The sequence below is a fragment of the Canis lupus genome, chromosome 19 (assembly GCF_003254725.2).
Source record: "Canis lupus dingo isolate Sandy chromosome 19, ASM325472v2, whole genome shotgun sequence".
Lineage (NCBI taxonomy): Eukaryota > Metazoa > Chordata > Mammalia > Carnivora > Canidae > Canis > Canis lupus.
The window spans coordinates 18,468,536-18,480,891 of record NC_064261.1 but is presented as its reverse complement, the minus strand read 5'-3'; the positions used below and the strand labels follow the sequence as shown (position 1 = coordinate 18,480,891).

General features: G+C 37.7%; 1 long non-coding RNA gene across 1 annotated transcript; it reads left to right on the top strand.

Annotated features, from left to right (window-relative positions):
• The first annotated feature begins 7,221 nt into the window (after positions 1-7,221).
• On the top strand, positions 7,222-12,123 carry LOC112642693 (uncharacterized). The gene is made up of 3 exons (XR_003125387.3): positions 7,222-7,487; positions 9,623-9,754; positions 11,720-12,123. It is a non-coding gene; the product is annotated as an uncharacterized LOC112642693 (long non-coding RNA).
• The last annotated feature ends 233 nt before the right edge of the window (positions 12,124-12,356 follow it).

The window sequence follows — 12,356 nt, the reverse complement described above, 5'->3', positions numbered from 1 at the left end:
TTTGGATTTTTCCTTCAGCATTTCTGTGTTTATCACATTTTCAGCACTAATCATGTGTTACCTTTGTAAACAGAAAAAAAGTTTAGGGGATCCCTGGGGGGCTCAGCGGTTTAGCGCCTGCCTTTGGCCCAGGGCGTGATCCTGGAATCCCGGGATCGAGTCCCACGTCAGGCTCCCTGCATGGAGCCTGCTTCTCCCTCCTCCTGTGTCTCTGCCTCTCTCTCTCTATGTCTATCATAAATAAATAAATATTTTTTTTAAAAAAGAAAAAAAGTTTAAAAACAAATTGCTAAAATTAAATTTGATCTTTGCTTACTTTCATTTTCTAAATCAGCCAATATTTATTGAACATCACTAGTGTAAAACACTGTAGGATGATACTTTAAAAAGACAATTTTTCCTGCAGTCAAGGAACTTCCAGCCATGTTTTAGAATTGCATATAAAAATGTAAAATGTTTTGGGACCCCTGGGTGGCTCAGCGGTTGAGCGTCTGCCTTTGGCTCAGGATGTGATCCCAGGGTCCCAGGATCAAGTTTTGCATCAGGCTCCCCAGAGGGAGCCTTCTTCCTCTGCCTATGTCTCTGCCTCTCTGTGTCTGTCATGAATAAATAAATAGAATCTTTAAAAATATACATAATGTTTCACCAGAAATAAGGTGATAAGCACATATAATTAATTATATTGACAGTTATCACAATGGCGAGAATAATTTCTCTGCTTAACATTCCCATATTTAATCTGATACACGAGAAATCTAACCAACATACATGTGTTTCTTTCCTACTTATACAGAAAGCTAGTTGTGTTTCGCTGTGGACCTCTCATTTGTGTATAATCCTGTTACTGAGTTCAATTCTAGTGGTGTTCAGTAGAGCACGATTCTGGAATCTCCTAGTTTCTTGTCTGCAAGCCATTAAGTAACACATAGGAACCTTACAGCATACAGTACACACCCCACCCTTTGTCTGAGATTACAATTTAGATAAAGCATGTAAATCTTTCTTTCCTATTTCTTGAAGTGGGTTTAAAGATGGGGGAAAATAAGTCCTATGTTTTTACTCTGGGAGTTTTTGACATATTTTCTCAGCTGCAAAAGGGAGAACACATTAACCAGTCGTTTAGTCAACAGTTATTTCTTGACAGGTATTTAGAAGTGTATAAGTAACAAAGCACAGTGCTGCAAGATAATCAGTGGAGTGGCAAAATAGAGTTGAACTGAGGTACTTAATTAAATGTATTATTTGAAATACTTAATTAAATGTATTTCAAATAAGGACCATAACCTGGGTTGTTTTCCTCCCTCATTGTTTATCTAAGTTTGGTAATTCTTCCCATGGGAAAGACTAGGAGTGAATTATCGTCATTCAGAGAAGTTAATGCCACTGTAAAGAAATACATTACTTAGAACAAAAAAAAATAGTATCCTTAGTTACAATAATGGAAATAATGGTTTGAATTTTCCTGAATGTTATCTATGGGGTAAGACAAATAATTACTGAATCATATTCTTCTCTTACATTATACACAGATTTCCTTCCAGAATAATTTTAAAAACTCTGTATGAGGTTGTGTATTTTACCTCAGAGGGAACTTTAGCATACTATAAATTTAAACGGTGGTATAATAAAAGTGATAACAGAGTTTTAATAACATTTTTTCATGTCTGATAAATGGGAAAGATGCAAGGATAAATATGTCCTCATTGCATGTGTGAATTATATTTATCTAATGAAATTCTAATATTTTATTGATTTCTTCTCCCTCCCTTCCTATTTTCTTCCAATAAATTACACACACATTTGAAATTAGATTTCCATAGCTACTGCCAAAGAGTATTTCTTTTCTCATTGATTTTGCAAACACAAAAGTTTATAAATTCTCTTCTCTGGGGACAAAGCAAATATGGTAACCCAAAGAAAAACAATAGTAGCCTCTTTATTGAGACAGAACTTTCCAACAGCTCATTTAAAAGCTAAAAATAGGGGATCCTTGGGTGGCTCAGTGGTTTGGCGCCTGCCTTCAGCCCAGGGCGTGATCCTGGAGTCCTGAGATAGGTCCCACATTGGTCTCCCTGTATGGAGCCCTACTTCTCCCTCTGTCTCTCTGTCTCTCTGTCTCTCTCTCTCCCATGAATGAATAAATAAAATCTTTTTTAAAAAGCTAAAAATAATTTATTTGAAATAAAATAAGCATAATCAAATGAATGCTTTATTCAAACAATGTATTTTGTGTAGTTTCCCATAATACCAGGAAGTTGTTTCTCTGAATAAAAGTCTTTATTAAAGGATGACTTCCTAACATTGCACTCACTCTTACATAAGCCTATTAAAACATACAAATTGCTCCTTTAGATAAATACATCATTTTCATAAATGATGTTTATTGAATATATTAATATTTATTTCTTTCCAAAATAGTATTTTCTGTACCTAAAGCCAGAAATTCTGCTAATAAAATGATTGATGGGATGGAATAAAGTTAAACACTCTCCTGAGTAAGTGACTTTTTTCCTCCTGGAGTCACTGTTTACATTGTTCACTTTATACGAGGTAAATCTAGGATTTTAAAAAGGGAAATGGGAGTGGCTTTTTCTTTGATGCATTTGGCCAGCTGAATATTCTTTTTTTTTTTTTTTTTTACTTATGATAGTCACAGAGAGAGAGAGAGAGAGAGAGGCAGAGGCACAGACAGAGGGAGAAGCAGGCTCCATGCACCAGGAGCCCGACGTGGGATTCGATCTCGGGTCTCCAGGATCGCGCCCTGGGCCAAAGGCAGGCGCCAAACCGCTGCGCCACCCAGGGATCCCCCAGCTGAATATTCTTGATGTTATAGTTTTACCTGAAAATTAAAAACTCCTGAATAATTTCTCAGGCTCTAAATTTCCAGAGTAGAAAAAGGCAATGTCTATGGCCTTTCGAAGGGTCCTGCCTGTTTACAGAGCTCAGAGCAGTAGCGTGTATTGAAAGGCTTGGAAGAAAAAACACTCTGCTGTCAGACAGAATTATTAGTGCTGGGATCCTCAAGATCTCCTTGCCCGACACCCGCATTTCACATGTGAGGACAGTGTGAGTAATGCTCACATTCTAGGCTGGCCACCCCTGTACTTCTCTCTCTCCTTAATCATCCTCCCAAGCACCTGAATAAAGTGGCTTTAGGCTATTTCTCTTGATTTCTTGTCAGCTGAGCAATTCTTTTAAAACACATGCTTTAAAAAAAAAAGTTTCAGAGGTGGAGTTTAGTGTTTCATCAGTTGCATGTAACATCCAGTGCTCATTCCATTAAATGCCCTCCTTAATGCCCATCACCCAGTTACCCCATCCCCTTACCAACCTCCTGTCCAGCAACCCTCAGTTTGTATGCTAGAGTCTAGCATCTCTTATAGTTTGCCTCCCTCTCAATTTTCATCTTATTTTATTTTTCTTTCCCTTCCCCTATGTTCCTCACGCTCATCCTCCTATATTCCCAAGAAATGAACTTGCCTACTTTCTTTTTGTCCAGAGAAATTCTCTCTCTCCTTTAAGCCCAGTATAGTCACCTGCTCTGAAAATCACCACCAGCCCTTGCCTCTCCCAGGGCAGAATTAATTATTCCTTCCCTTGAACACCAATAACATTACTGCAGTAGTAGTTCCGGGGTGCCTTAGGTAGATATCACCCTGACAATTTGTCATTAAAAATCTGTATCTTATTCATCTGTGTGTCTCTAAGTGAATAATGTGGCCACTCAAGAAATCTTTTGAGAATTAAATCTAATTGTGGGAGTGAACATTCCAGTGTTCGTTGCCCAACCCCCATTTCACCCCTGTTAGGGATTCATTGCTCTTGGGCACTGCTATTATTACTCAGAGATTTTCTTGCCTTTAGATGTGAAACTTTGTTTATATCATTTACCCTTCACACTTACAGAGAATATTCAATAGAACTGTTTCTTTGTCATATCCTTTCTGTCAATAGTATTAAACGCTTTTTTGAAAATAGTGTTCTCAACATAAAACACCACTATTGTAAATAATGGCAGTAAAACATGTATTTTTAAGATTCTGCTAGATATGGTCATTAGCAGGCTGCACAGTTGTTCAAAATGATTTAATTCTTAAGAATTTTATTTTTTTAATTTTTATTTATTTATTCATGAGAGACTCAGAAAGAGGCAGAGACATAGGCAGAGGGAGAGGGAGAGGGAGAAGCAGGCTCCCAGCAGGAAGCCCAAAGCGGGACTCGATCCCAGGATGCCAGGGTCATGCCCTGAACAGAAGGCAGACGCTCAACCACTGAACCACCCAGATGTCCAATTCTTAAAAATTTTAAAAGTTAGGGGTGCCTGGGTGGCTCATTTATTTAAGCATGGACTCTAGGTTTTGGCTCATGTCATGATCTCAGGGCCTGGGTCCTAGACTCAGCAAGGAGTCTTCTGGAGATTCTTTCCCTCTCTCTCTGCCCCATCCCCTGCTTGTGTGCTCATGCACATACTCTCTCTCTCTCTAAAAATAAATAAATCTTTAAAAAAAAGAATTCTGAAAGCTAGGTAACTGGTATTTTTTATTTTTGAAAATTATACATGTATTTGAGATTTTTCTTTCTTCTTAAATTAGGCTTATATTGCTATAAACTCCCCTTTTAGAACCACTTTTGCTGGTAAAATAGGTGAAGGGGATTAAAGAATATGTTTATTTTGATGAAAAATAAAATGAAATAATAAAAAAGAAATGAAATAAAAATTATACATGTAATATATGGAAAGATTTTAACCAAAAAAGTTATTCTAACAATATCAAAGTTTAATGAGGAAAAGTGATACTTCCTTTTCATCCTCCTTTTCCCACAGAACCACTTCCTTCTTATGGGCATCACTATTAACATTTTACTGTGTATCAAACACAAGAGTATAGATATTGAGGCACTAGGTTGCAATGTTAATTCCTTTACTAGAGAGAAAAAGGTAAGATTACATGGAGCCTCTTGGTTTTGCCATCATAGAGTATTCATTTGGTGTCAGCAATGGCAAAAAAAAAAAAAAAAATCTAAGTCATTAAATGGCTAAGTTGCCCAAGATACCAAATACACTGGACACTAGTATACTAGGTAATATTAGCAGTGGCATTTTATTTTGCATTAAGACAAATCATTATGGAATGAATTTGTGAGGTTCATAGGAATTAGGAAACAATGAGTAATTAATAGGGACTTAATGACCAAAAAATTACAACACACCGTCCTTAAGTATTTATAAGAAGTCATTGTTCTGTCAAATGGAGGTGATTTTTTTCTACTGATATTTTACAGCAATTAATCATATTATTGCTTTTTAACATATAGAGGCCTGGCTTTAAAAAGCCTTCAGATTTCTGGGACTTGTGGGTAGCTCAGTCAGTTAAATGTCCAACTCTTGATTTTAGCTCAGGTCATGATCTCAGGGTTATAGGTTCAAGCCCCTTGGTGGAGCTCCATACTCAGTGGGAGTCGCCTTGTCTTCTTCTCCCTCTTCCCCACCCCGCAACTCACACGCTTTTGTATGTGCTCTCTCTCTCTCTCTCCAAAATAAATAAATAAATATTTTCTTCAAAGCCTCCAGATATCTAATTACTATTAAAGTAGTATTGTATTTTCTGTAAAATTTAGGCTTTCAGATAAAGAAATGTCTGAAAGCCCATCCTCTATTTATCTATGACAAAAAATAATAAAAATACAACCAAGAATTTGCAAATGAAGTGTGTTAAAACATACTTTTTAATTTAACCTCTGGGTTAAGGATTTGCATACTAATTATAGCATGAAATATTGGAAGGAACTAGAAAGGACCTTGGAAATAACCAAAGGCAAATCCTTCACCCTACAAATGGGGAAGTAAGGCCCCAGGGAGATGAGACTTGTGGCTCTTCCATGGCATACTGCAGGAAGAGCTGCACCAAGGGCCCCGGAAGTCCTGGGTTTGAATCTCACCTCTGCCACTAGTGCCCTTCTGAGGCTCAATTCCATCTTCTATAATATGAGGCTAAGAACAGCTATGGCATGGACATATAATAAATGAGATTATTAACCAAGATAAAATAAATAGGCCCGTCCTACCCTAGTGCCTAAGTAGTGGGACTATCCAATAGTGTTCTTCCCCTACTTTGTTCCACTTGGTCTGTGGATACAGATCAAGGTTGTCAGGAAAGTGAGTATAAGAATTTAGATTATCCATCTTGCAGGCCAGTTTGCTTCCCCCTAATTCCTCTCAGCCAAACCCTGATGCCTATCAACCTCTTCAAGGATGTTATTTCCAATCTCTTAGACACACAAGTAGAATGTGTTCTTTGCTAAGGATGGATTGTGCCCATCTTCTTCTATGACTTTCCTTTGCCCTCAGGATGAGGTCTTCCTCTTTCATATAACCTAAAAGGCCCCTGTTGACCTCTCTAGCCTCAATGTGTGCCTTTCTTAAACACTTAGATCCAGACATAGCAACCTACTCTTAGGCAGTCTGTTATCTCTGTGTACTAAAGACCCCTTCAGCCTCCACCAGGTAAATTCATGATTATGCCTTGTGTTATGTATGACTTACAGTCATCCTTTCTGTGAAGCCTTTCCCAACTTTGGATTTGATCTCCCATATTATAGAAAATATCCTAACAGTATAATAGTAATGGATTACTGACTTATGTGAACCCTCTCCCCAGCTATAAAGTCCCTGAATCTATTGAGTAGACTGTATATATATAGTATCTATAATACCTTACGCAACACTTCACATTCTTTTATTTTTTATCTTTAACTTCTTAATTGAAGTAGGATATATACTCCAAAACTACATAAACATATATGTACAGCTAGATGAATTTCACAAATTAAACCCATGCTATAACTAGCATAAATCAAGAAGCAGAACATTACTCCAGCAGCCCCTTCATGCCCTTTCTAGTCATTATCCCTCTTATTTATAACACAATAGTCTTCCCTATTTTTGAACTTTATATAAATGGAATCATATAGAATATATTTTCTTTTGTATCTGTCTTCTTTCACTCCACATTATGTTTGTAAGATTCTTAAAAGCGTTTTTTTTAAATAAACTGAGAAAAAAAAGAAAAAAAAGAGAAAAAAAAGAAAAAAAACTGAGTAATATAGCAGTATCTAAGATTTTAATCAATGTATATGAGATGTTTTCCATATCACCAGTTCAGAAAGAAGGCAGCTATTATGACACGTGTGAAATTCTCTTCTAGTGGATGCCTGCTCAGCATTCTTTCCTGTCATTCCTAACGGAGCCCACATTTTTGAGTGCCCCCTCCACCTGTGCAACCCATATAATTCATGATGGGGTAAACCTGATTGGTAATATTACTCCCCCTTACCAGTGACTGGCTGAGGAATGGAGTCCTTAAATTGACCAGTGAGACCTGAAGGGAGGTTTGCTGGGGCTCCTGGAAAGTGTTTTGCCCAGTCTCAGGGCCCAGGAATGCTTGCAGAAGTGATCCTCTTAACTCTTTTTCTGGATCTTGACATGTGTGAGTGTGAGGCTCAGACCTCTAAGGCTATCCCATCACCATCCATGAGGATGAAGTCAATACTAAGAGGAAGACAGGGCCAAGAATCACAAGGAAAAGGGGCTGTCTATTGGATTAAATTGTCTTCAAACCTATCCTACCTCAAAGTTTACAGTTATGCCACTCAGCGAATCTCATTATTTGAGATTCAGTTTGAGATTTTTTTTTCTTGTTGGTTCATTTTTGTTTATTTGCTTTAATACTTAAAATCAAAGGCATTTTAACCAATATATCTGCTTCTAAGTACTTGGATGCCTTGAAGGCATTGAACTGAATGGAGGGCTACGTGAAGCCTCAGCCTTGGGAATGAGATACGAGTCAGGCAGCAAGGGATGGAGTGACATGGGATAAAGGGCTGCAATTATGGCATGGGGCCGAGATTGAAATCTCTTGCAAATGAGCTATTCTGGCACTGGCCACAGTACATTGGGCAAAGGCTTTGTTGGAACATTGTTGTAGACTTGAAAGATGTAACCTCAGAATAGTAACATTCTGAGTGGTGGGGGATGAAGGCAGCTGCTTGTGCCTACAAGTAAAGAGGCTTTTCCTTTTCCCCTTCCTATGAAGGATGTGATGGTCAGAACAACAGTATTGTAATCTTAGGTGACCTCCAAAGGAATTTCTTTGGAGGACAGGGATTGTGCCAGCTTTGAAGGACAGCTTTGTGCCAGACTTGGTGTTAGTACATGTCCAAGATGACAAAGATCCTCAAGTAATGAACATGAAGTGTGGTATAAGGATAGGCCCCTTGGCTGATGGAGCAGATTTTCCGGTTCCCCCTCCCCACTCCACAAGATAAGAATAATTAATATTGTCCACTGGGACTGAGAAAGCACATCTGGGGCAATTGGAGTTACCATGGAGAGAGGACTCTCCAATGGGAAGGACATTCTCCAAGATAGCACTTCAGAGTGATTTGAACTGAAAATTAAAGGGAAAATAGTTCTTTCTTCCACCAGAGCTAGGGAGGAGGGATAGATTAGCTATGTTTCTATGGAGATTATCAGGGAGGCTTTGTCAATAAGGCAGCATCTGATCTGACCTGTGAAGGAAAGATGGTATTTATACTTGAAGTGATGGGGAGGGTGTTTCAGTTAAAGAGAACTACAAGTGCAGAGGCATAAGGGCAGTAAGGGAAGAGCAGATATAGGAATGAAGGAGTAAATCAGTTCAACTTTCCTGGGGTGATGGAGAACAACGAAAGAATTTTAAACATCAGTGATAAGATTGAAGTTGGCTTCCAAATGATTAAAATTAAAATGTACTGGAATCAGGAAAGACAGGAAATAGGAAGCTCAAATTAAAGCCAAAAGCCATAGAACAGAAGAAAGGAGGTAAATCAGGGTCATGGTGACAGACTGTAAAGAAATAAAAAAAACTTAGAAAGGAGAGTTTGACAGGAATTTGATTGGGCGTGAGGATGGCATGATTAAGAGGAACTGGATCATTGTCATACAACCTGGTCCCAAAGCTTCATAATTTTTTCACACTATGTTACATTTTCCACATAATCGTCTTGCTAGTGAAATGATTCCCAATTTTCAGGCTATTTTAGGAGTCTATTTGTAGCAAAATGAAACAAACAAAAAACAAAGTGGGGAAGCGGTACATGTGAAAAGGATTTGCCTGAAACAGACTTCTTTATCTCATGGGGTTAACAGTAGCACTGCTTTTGACCAAGCCAAATTGTGCATTCCAATGATGGTAATGGGAAGAGAAGAGTGTTTGGAGCTCTTTGCACCTTCTCTGTGCTCCCAGCTCACTATCAGAACCTACCAGAACTGAGTCAGAGCCAAGAAATTGAGAAAGTATTTTTTTACAGTTTTTCAGAATTTGATTTATTGGCTAGAGTGCATTCATTTCTAAGTAGGAAAACCCAGCTTGGAAATTGACTCCAAAACATAATTCTCTTTATTAGTAAAGAGGAGGAACTGTGGGTGTGCTTCTTAAGGAACAGATGCCAAAAAGCTTTCTTGATGATAATAGAAGTAACCATATCTTTCAAAGGAGTGTTCTTAAGACAATTACTTAAATGTCTTCTCTTCCTGAGGCAAAACCATAAACTTTTAATCTCTCTATTGTCATGATCATATTAGTTGCTCCATAAAAATCTATAAAATAAATATCAGGAAGAGGTTGTAGCAAACAGAGAAGACCTACGATGGGAAAAATTCTCAGCAGTGATGCAATTTTAAAGCTACAGTGCCGGGAGACTGTTTCATGCTCAGGTGATTGAAAAATAAATAGATCTTCAGAGAGAAAAATAAAGAGGGGAAGGCATTTACTCCTAAAAGCTATTCAGTTCACTCATTTAATATTAGACTCAGGAGTCGGGACTAAGTTTATTCATTCATTTATTTCTCTATTTTAATGTTTTTTAGTTGGGACTAAATGGCCATTCTGGAGATTCTAAACAGATTTTAAATTACTCATCCCCTTCAATTATGTTGGATTCAAGAATATCATGGGGACTTACAAAGGATCCTCAAGGCCCATCACTTCATTGGAAGAAGCTAGAACTCACATTGACTACTCAATCATGATTTTGGCTGTTTAACAGACAGACTCTTCTCCCAGATTTATATTGCTTTGTGTCATCTAAACTAGAGGTCCGATTTTTATAGCACATGATAGTTAGAATGACTAGCTAATCCTCAAAGGGCAATCTTGAATATCTGAGTTATATTGTACTTTATAGCAAATCATGCATAGCACCAGGAAAGGAAAAGTAGTACTTAATGCAGAGCAATTAGCAACATGCAATAAAAATGAAAAGCATTAAGAAGTAATGAGATAGTGTGCCCCAAATCATCCTACAATGCCATCATTTGCTGGGAGTTTTCCAAAAGGAAACAGAAATTTAAGGATTTTATTTTAATTGCACAAAAAGGGAGAAAAATGCTCAACTGCCATAAGAACATGTGGGAGGTAGATGAATTTTGAACCAAAAGATGAAGGTAATATGATTCTGGAAATTTAATGTCTCCACTGTGATTTAAAATGTTGTAGCTTATAGTAAGCATCTTGGCAAAAGCAAAAAATGAATATAAAGCCTGGCTAATTATCATTAATCTAAATTTTAAGATATGAGTTAGGAAAAAAGGCATAAACTAGCTAAAATTCTTTCAAGCCACTTACTCTTTAAATGCATCAAGATGTTCTTAGAAATAACTTTATTATTAGAAGAGTAGCAAAGTATTAGTATCCCGAGTCTCACATAAAAATCAATACTAAAAGCTCTTATCTATATAGAATAATCCTTTCATGACTTGTTCCCTTTGTCATCATTCACAAATTTACAGAATTGGATATAACCTGAATTCCCTTCTTCTCCCTCCCTCTCTTCTTTTCTTCCATTCTTTTGAGTGGAAAGGATAATGTATGTAGCCAGAAGCTATCATTTCCAAAACAAAGGAAATTAGCTGAGGATTTTTATGGACTTGCTAGCTATATCAATTAGCTATCGTTGCATAACAAATGACCTCGAAATTTAATGGTGTCAAACAACCACTCACTTAGTTCATGATACTGCACATCAAGTAGGCAATTCAGGCTGGTATCACCTGCACCCCTTTACATGTCTGCCTGCACCCATCTGATGACGAGTACCTCTGCTTCCAGGACTTGGCTAGCAACTCTTGGCTTTCCTCCATGTGATTTCTCATTCTCCAGCAGGCTAGCCAGGGTTTGTGTTCAGGGTGAAGGCAAAGATCCAAGAGAGAAAGTGGAAGCATGAAAGCGTTCTTGAGGCCTAGGCTTAAATCTGGCACATGTTTAATTCTTTGGCTTTCTATTAGCCTAAGCAAGTCACAAGACCAGCTCAGATTCAAGATATGGGAAACAGACTTTACCTCTTGATGGGAGGAGATGCAAATTCACATTAAAAAGGCATGAACACAGGGAGGCTATTACTTTGGATCATTGAGTGATTAATTTGCCATACTAGCTACTGTTGTTCTAACACTTTTAAAAAATTATTAGAGAAGTATATTTTTTATTCCTATTTTACTAAGTCTTTTTACTCAGTAGTGAATGCTGAATTTTATCAAATGTTTTTGTTTTGTTTTGTTTTGTTGTTTTGCTGTATGTAGAGATGATCATGGATTGGAAGTTTTTCTCCCTTGAATTAAGATAATATGGTGGATTATCTTAATTGATTTTCTGATACTAAACCTCCTTCATTTCATGTCTAGAAATAATCTCTCCATCTTCAATGAGAGCAGCTTCTGTGACATGTTTCTGACTAGTAGAATATGATGGATGTCATGTCTATGATTAAGTTACATGAGAGTGAGATAGAGAAACCTATTCTCTTCCTGATACACTTTGATGAAGCAAATTGCTGTGTTGGAGAAGCCCACCAAGGAAATGAGAGTGACCTATGGCCAACAGCACTCCAAGAGCCTTTGAAAAACTAAAGCTCTGCCAACAACAGCTCCTTCCCCAGTCAAGTCTTCAGATAAGACCTCAGCCCTGGCCATCCTTACTTGCAGTCTTGTAAGAGACTCAGAAGCAAAGAACCCTGCTAAATCATGCCTGGATCTCTGACTTAGGGAAACTATAAGATAATAAATGTATATTGCTTTAGGCCTCTAAACTTGTGGTAATATATTAACCAGTAATAGAAAACTAATTCATTTTGAGTAATAGTTTCTTAGGGTGAGAAGGACCTTTTAAAAATCACACAGTTCTGGGGTACCTGGGTGGCTCAGTCAGTTTAGTCTTCAGCTCAGGTCATGATCCTGGAGTCCCAGAATTGAGCCCCATATTGGAGAAGCAGGGAGCCTGCTTCTTCCTCTCCCTCTGTTCCTTCCCTTGGTCATGCATGCT